We start from the raw sequence: 6660 nt of genomic DNA, 5'->3' as shown, positions 1-6660 counted from the left end.
TGGTTTTATCTATCAAGAAAGAAATCTGCACAACTCCAAAGCTGGTGGGACAAAGTCCGCAGAGTGACACGATGATACCGTTGTGTACACCCCGATGAGACAGTTTCCTTCCCTGGTGAATATTGTCCCTACCTTTGGGCAGAAGTCAATCTGAGCATGGGGGAGGGACATCACTACCTGTAACCACTAGTACCCTGCACACCCCAGGGACTGAATAATCACCTAATACTAAAATCCGAGAGATGCTAATTTGAAGAATGACTAGGTAGCATCTGTCTTTTTTTTTTTTTACCCACATTGTACCAGGTTCAAAAGGAACCCTTCTGTCGGCATTGTGAAACTTCAGACCTGATGTAGTAACAGTGCACAGATCATTTATGTAGTCTTGCCAAACCATCTAACCTGATTAAGCCTCTATATTTGCTTCAATTACATCTGGTTCACAACTGATCACGTAAGAAGTTCCTATCTTAGAGCAACAGCCTTCTACTACTTCACTTTCTGAGTCAAATGTGATTCTTCTAATCTGAGCCGTCTGCATGGCTGAAGATGGTTTCGCTGTATGGCACTTGTGGGATTAGGCACGACATGTGTCTCTGCAACCAGCAGGCTAGCGCATCACCAGCAGCTAAGGTGGCCCAGCCCCAGGCACAAGCATGTTTGAGGCCTCTGCTTGTTAACATCTGCTAATGTTCCCCTGGATAAAGCAAGTCGCCTGACCAGACCCAGAGTCAAGGAAGGGAGAAAGAAATTGTACCACTTGGTAAGAAAAATAGCATCCATTTTACAATTTAAACATTACCTAACGTCTAGTTTATATTTGGGAGGAAATAAGGAGCATAGTACATAAACACACAGATCTGAGATGGGGAACATTTTATAGATAACCTGCTTAATGCTTTAAAAAACTCAGTGTCATAGAGGGGAAAAAAAGACATGATGTAAGAGTGAGTAGGTGGGGGGGATTATTCTAGATTTAAAAAGGCATGATACCCAAATTTGATATAAGAACTCTATTGGATTATTACTCAGGAAAATAATAACAGCTATAAAAATGATTTGGCCACTACAGGAAAATTGAATATGGTTTAAATATTCATTTATTCTTTTAAATATGACACAACATTAAGGTTATGCAGGAAATCATTTTTTGTTTCTGCCTTTATTTTATTTTTTAATACTGGAAATTGAACTCAAAGAGCATGGAGCTACATCTCTAGCCCTTTGTATTTTTTATTTTGAGATATGTTCTTTCTTTCTAAATTATCCAGACTGGCCTCAAATATTTGATCTCCGCCTCCCAAGGAGCTGAGATGACAAGGTGTGTGTCACTAAATCTGGCTGGAGATCATTTTTATTCTCAAAAGATGCAAGGTGACACATTTGCTAGTGAACTATAATAATATCTGTAACATACTTTAGGGTGGAGCTCAAATCAGTATGCCTGTACCTGACAGGAATAAAGAGATAAGTTAGTTGTGGGCTAAATTGTGCCCTTCCGTCTTATATGTTGAAATATTAAACTGCACTACCTCAGAATGCCAATTTGGAGGAGAATTTTTAAAGATGTGACTAAACTAAATGAACTCACTGGGTGTTATTTCCATTCATGAGCCTTGCTAGCGGAACAAGTTTCAAGGGGCCAGGACTGGGAGGGCAAGGTGGCAGAATCACCTTGCAAACTCCAGAGAAGTTTCTGGAACGCTTCCGCTTTATTCCGCAAATGCACAGGTTTATATAGGGTAAGGTGGGGGAGGTGCCAGGGTGGCGCTACTGGATCAACATTGGATAGGGTAAGGCAGGGGTGGAGCCAGGGTGGAGTCAGGATATTTGGCACATCATTATTGGCTACATGTTAGTTTTTGGATTGTATGCTTTAGGGGCTGAGGCCAATGGAGTCAGGACTTTAGAGGTTTTTGAGAGAAACAGTTTATCTGTCTAAGGTCAGATCTCTACACACCCCGGTGGTGGGGGCGGATTATTCCAGCCCTAATAGGCCTTGGAGTTTTCTCAGGAGAGATGGGTGCAACGCTCCTGATTCAGCCAGACTTTAACCTGATCCTTAATTGAGGTCCATCGTAACCTGACTGATTGGTGCCCTCATAGGAAGGGATTAAGACACAAACACACAAAGCAAGGTCCATCACAAGGGAAGTGGACAGGACATAGAGTCCACCCTCATGGCCCCTTGCCTTGGGCTTCCAGCCACTGGGACTGTAAGGCAATACATTTCCCCTGTTTCAGCTGTGAAATCAGGAGTAGCTGGTGAGTAGCACGCATAGTGGCAAAATGCTTCCCACTGTGAAAACCAGGTATGGGCGTGCACTTTTTCATTGTACTATTCTGTTTTCAACTTTTCTGCATATTTAAATATTAGGAAATGGGCAGGGCGGGCGCTCTGAATTGAATATTATGACCTGCAGAGCTCCTGTGTTGAAATCCCATTGTGTTGGGAATTAGAAGGTGGAGCTTTGGCGGGGTGATGAGATCACAAGGGTGGATCCTTCAGGAGCATAAGAAGGGATTGCAAGTCCAGAGTTTTACCTTTTCACCATGGGAAGACTTGGGGAGAAGGTGTGGAACAGGAAGTGGGCCCTCATTAGACCCTATTAGCTGGTGATCAGTCTCCAGAACTGCGAGTAATAAATTCCTGTTGTTTACCAGCCAGCCAGTCTTTGGCATTTGGTTTCAGAAGCCCAAGGAGACAAAGCCAGAAAAACCTTCTAGAACACCTTCTTCAGTCAAGTGCCTTTTTAGAAACAACATTTCGATCATAACTGAGTTCTGAAATATGAAGACTTGGCTGCAGCTCTGCTTAGTCAACACACAAGTCAGTGGGAGTTTGACAAATTAAGTGAGAAAGCCATTTCTCACCACACCAGCAATTCCCTTGTTTCAGATTTCAGGCCATTATAGGAGGGAGACAGTGATATGATTAATTTGGAAAACTATGCCATGAAACAGAATAAAAGGACAGTGTGGCAACTGGTTTGGATTCTAGCTCTGAGCAGTTCACCAGCTCGGGAACACAATGACATGAATAAAAGATGTGGACGATAGATTATCCAAAGAGTGCATTTAACTGTGTCAATCAGCCCACAGGTCAAACAAGTATTTCTTAACAAGACTTCTTTCCTTTTATAAACAAGCCTTGATCATTGGATTTAACCAAGCAAGAACAATTTTTTGCTTACACTGCTTTCTCTTCTTTTCTACTGTTCTTCTCAGCAAATCTCTAGACACCCAAAACACCTGGTTACTTCTTTTCTCTCTAGCATCAATGCCGTGTAAAAGGAAATGATTGTTCCTTCAGTTAAGACTTATTTCAGTAATGCTTGAATTCTTTAACTATCCCCTCAAATCTTTTTCACTGATTTTAGAATTCATCCTGAAAAAAAATGTACAATAAATACCTTAAAGGATCACTTCATTCTAGGATGTATTAGAAGGTGCCCTTGCTGGCGTGGAATGCTACCGTGTACAACAGGACCAAGTGTGATTAATGCAGTTGTCAGGCCATGACATCTAAAATAGGTTCTTCTGGGCCGGGGATTTAGCTCAGTTTTTCTGCTTCCATTGGCTAAATTTGGTACAGTTTGTGCCATGGAAGAAATAATGACTATAAAGCAATTGTAATAAAATAAATGAATTAACCCTTCTAGTTTGCGAGGACCCTCAAAGTTAACTAAAAGCAACAGGAAAAAAAAAGGAAGGCACCGATTTGACACTATGGGAGCCAACGGTTACAGCTCTTCATTCTGAAAGGAGAGGATGAGTGAGATATTAATTCTACCCTTCTGGAAGAAATGGAAACTGGTTTCCAGTTGATGCAAGGAAGCTCTTCTTTACTGAGGGATGCTGCTTAATTTTTTTAAAAGTAAGTTTTAAGGGCTGGGGATTTAGTCCAGTGGTGGCGCTGCCTGCCTCACAAGCACAAGGTCCCAAGTTCGAACCCCGGTACCCCCCCCAAAAAAAGTAAGTTTTTAAAAAAATCAAGAAACAACTGATTAATGCAGCAGTGGATTAATGGATGATGCAAATGTTAAGTAAAATGTTAATGGGCCTCCCGCTGTTGTTAAGGAACAGTGCCTGCTATTCTACCTGACACACCTAATACATCAGAGAAAAATACATGAAACGATGACGTTCAGGTTACGGAACGTCAGGCCGCAAAGGACGGTGACCCTGAGAGATGGAAAAAAAAGAAGCTGAGCCCTAGCTTACCGAATGTCCTAGCTTATTGCTTGGCATCGGATTCCAGGCTGCAGTGCAGAGAACAGCAGCTCAGAGACATCCCTGAGCTGAGGAGATGGAATTGCCAGTCCAAGAAACCAAGATGCCCCGAGTTGGTGGGGCAGGAAAGAAGAGACCTCCAGGTAGAAAACCTTGGAGAGAAGCATCACTTTCATGTGCAACTGGTATCAATCAGCACGTGCATGTGAAGAAAGTACCTGAGACCAGGGAGGAAACTACCCCCCAAATTAGAGCACATTAAATGCTATCCTTAAAGTAACCCAAAAAGCAAGCAAACAAAAACAGGCAAGGAAAAGAAACAAACCAACCTAGGGCCGAGGATGTCTTTATTAATGAAATAACATCACTTTTACAGAGTTCCAGAAACTGGACGAGGCAATACTTTCCAATATATTCATACTAGAGTTGTTTTGATACCAAAATCGGACATGAATTCTACCAAAAATAGAAAAGAAAAGAAAATCATCCATCAATATCCTTTATTAACATATATGAGGAAGATCTATGTAAAAGTTTAGCAAATGGAATGCAACAGAATGTAAAGATCATGACCACATGAAGTTTCAGGAATACAAAGTTGACTTAGCACTTGATAATCAGTATTTCTAAAAAGAAAAGCTAACAAAGTAGCCATAGAAGAGGACCTTCTCAACCTGTGAAAGGAAGCTCTAAAGATAGTCTATGTCATAATTATTGGTAAAAGACTGACCAATTTCCCCTCCCCCCCAAAAAAAACTTTTGCTGTTTCTATTCAATATTGTACTGGAAGTTGTAGCCAGAGAATTAAGTCAAGAAAAGAAATAGACGATCAAAATGAAGACATAAAACTGTCATACAACCATTTGCAAGAGTTTCTAAAGAATCTACAGAAATCCAGCTGGGCATGGTGGTGCATGCCTGTAATCCCAGCACTCAGGAGGCTGAGGCAGGAGGATCACTGTGAGCTTGAGACCAGCCTGGGCTACGTAGTGAGTTCTAGGTCAGTCTCGACTACATAGTGAGACCCTGTCTCAAATAAAAAAAAATATCTATAGAAATCAATTAAAACTGACTGGTAAGTTAAGCAAGGTTGTTCAACATGAAACAAGTCAGCTGACTGGTGCATGCATTAGAAGCAATGAAAACTTATAATTCAAGAGCAATACTATTTACAGTAGCATCAAAAGCATGAAATACTTAAGTATAGATATGAGAAAAATGTATACAATTTGTTCACTGAAAACTGTAAAACATTGCTGAGATAAATTAAAGAAGAACTAAATAAATGGAGAAAGATAACCTCCATATCTACAGATTCTACATCCACGGATTGAACCAAATGCATATAAAAATTATTCAAGAAAATAATCACATCTGTAATGGACATGAGACTTCTTTCTTGTGATTATTCTCTAAACAACATAACAACTATTTACATAGGATTTCCATTATATTAAGTACTATAAGTCATTTTAACATGATTGCATTAACATAACATTTGCAATGTGTGTTGAGAGAGAAAGTGTATTGGTTATATGCAAATATTGTGCCTTTTTGTATAAGGGACTTACTTGAGTGTCCATGGATTTTGGTATTAGGGAAAATGTAGGCATCTGTCCTTCAATACTACTGACAGGTGATTGTACTGTTTATGCATCAGAAGATACAATATTGCTAAAATGTCAATTATCCACAAATTTATGTATAGATTCAGTGTCAGCTCAGTTAAAAGCACGCTTTTTTGTAGAAATTGGCAAGTTGATCCCAAAATTAATATGGAAAAGCAAAGGGTATAGAATATCAAAAACAACTTTGAAAAAAAAAGAAAATGCAGTTTGAAGAGTTACACTACTTCAATAGAACAAATGAGACCTCAAGAATAGATCCACATTTATAGGTCAATTGATTTTCAAAAAAGATGCAAAGCAATTCAGTTGAAAAAATAATATTTTCAATGGATGATGTTGGAACACTTTGATGTACTTGCGGTGTATACCTAGAATCATATAAAATTAATTTAGATTACAGATTAAAATATAAAACTAAAACTATAAAACTAGTAGTAGAAAGCAACAGAATAGCATCCTATGCCTTGGATATGGCAAAGATTTCTAAGATAGGACAACAAAAGCATGATTGATAAAATTTTAAAATTGATAAATTGCATATAATCAAAATTAAGAGCTTTTTCTTGTTGAAAGACACTACTAAGAAGTTTAAAAGACAAACAGCAAGCCAGGCATGGTGACACATGCCTGTAATCCCAGCATTCGGGAGGCTGAGGCAGGAGGATCGCTGTGAGTTCCAGACCAGCCTGGACTACATAGTGAGTTCCAGGTCAGTCTCAACTACATTGTGAGACCTTGTCTCAAAAAACCAATAAATAAATAAATAAATAAATAAATAAATAAATAAATAAATAAATAA

This window comes from Fukomys damarensis, unplaced genomic scaffold (genome assembly GCF_012274545.1).
Source record: "Fukomys damarensis isolate Sample0158 unplaced genomic scaffold, DMR_v1.0_HiC HiC_scaffold_16, whole genome shotgun sequence".
Lineage (NCBI taxonomy): Eukaryota > Metazoa > Chordata > Mammalia > Rodentia > Bathyergidae > Fukomys > Fukomys damarensis.
This window is presented reverse-complemented; position numbering follows the sequence as displayed.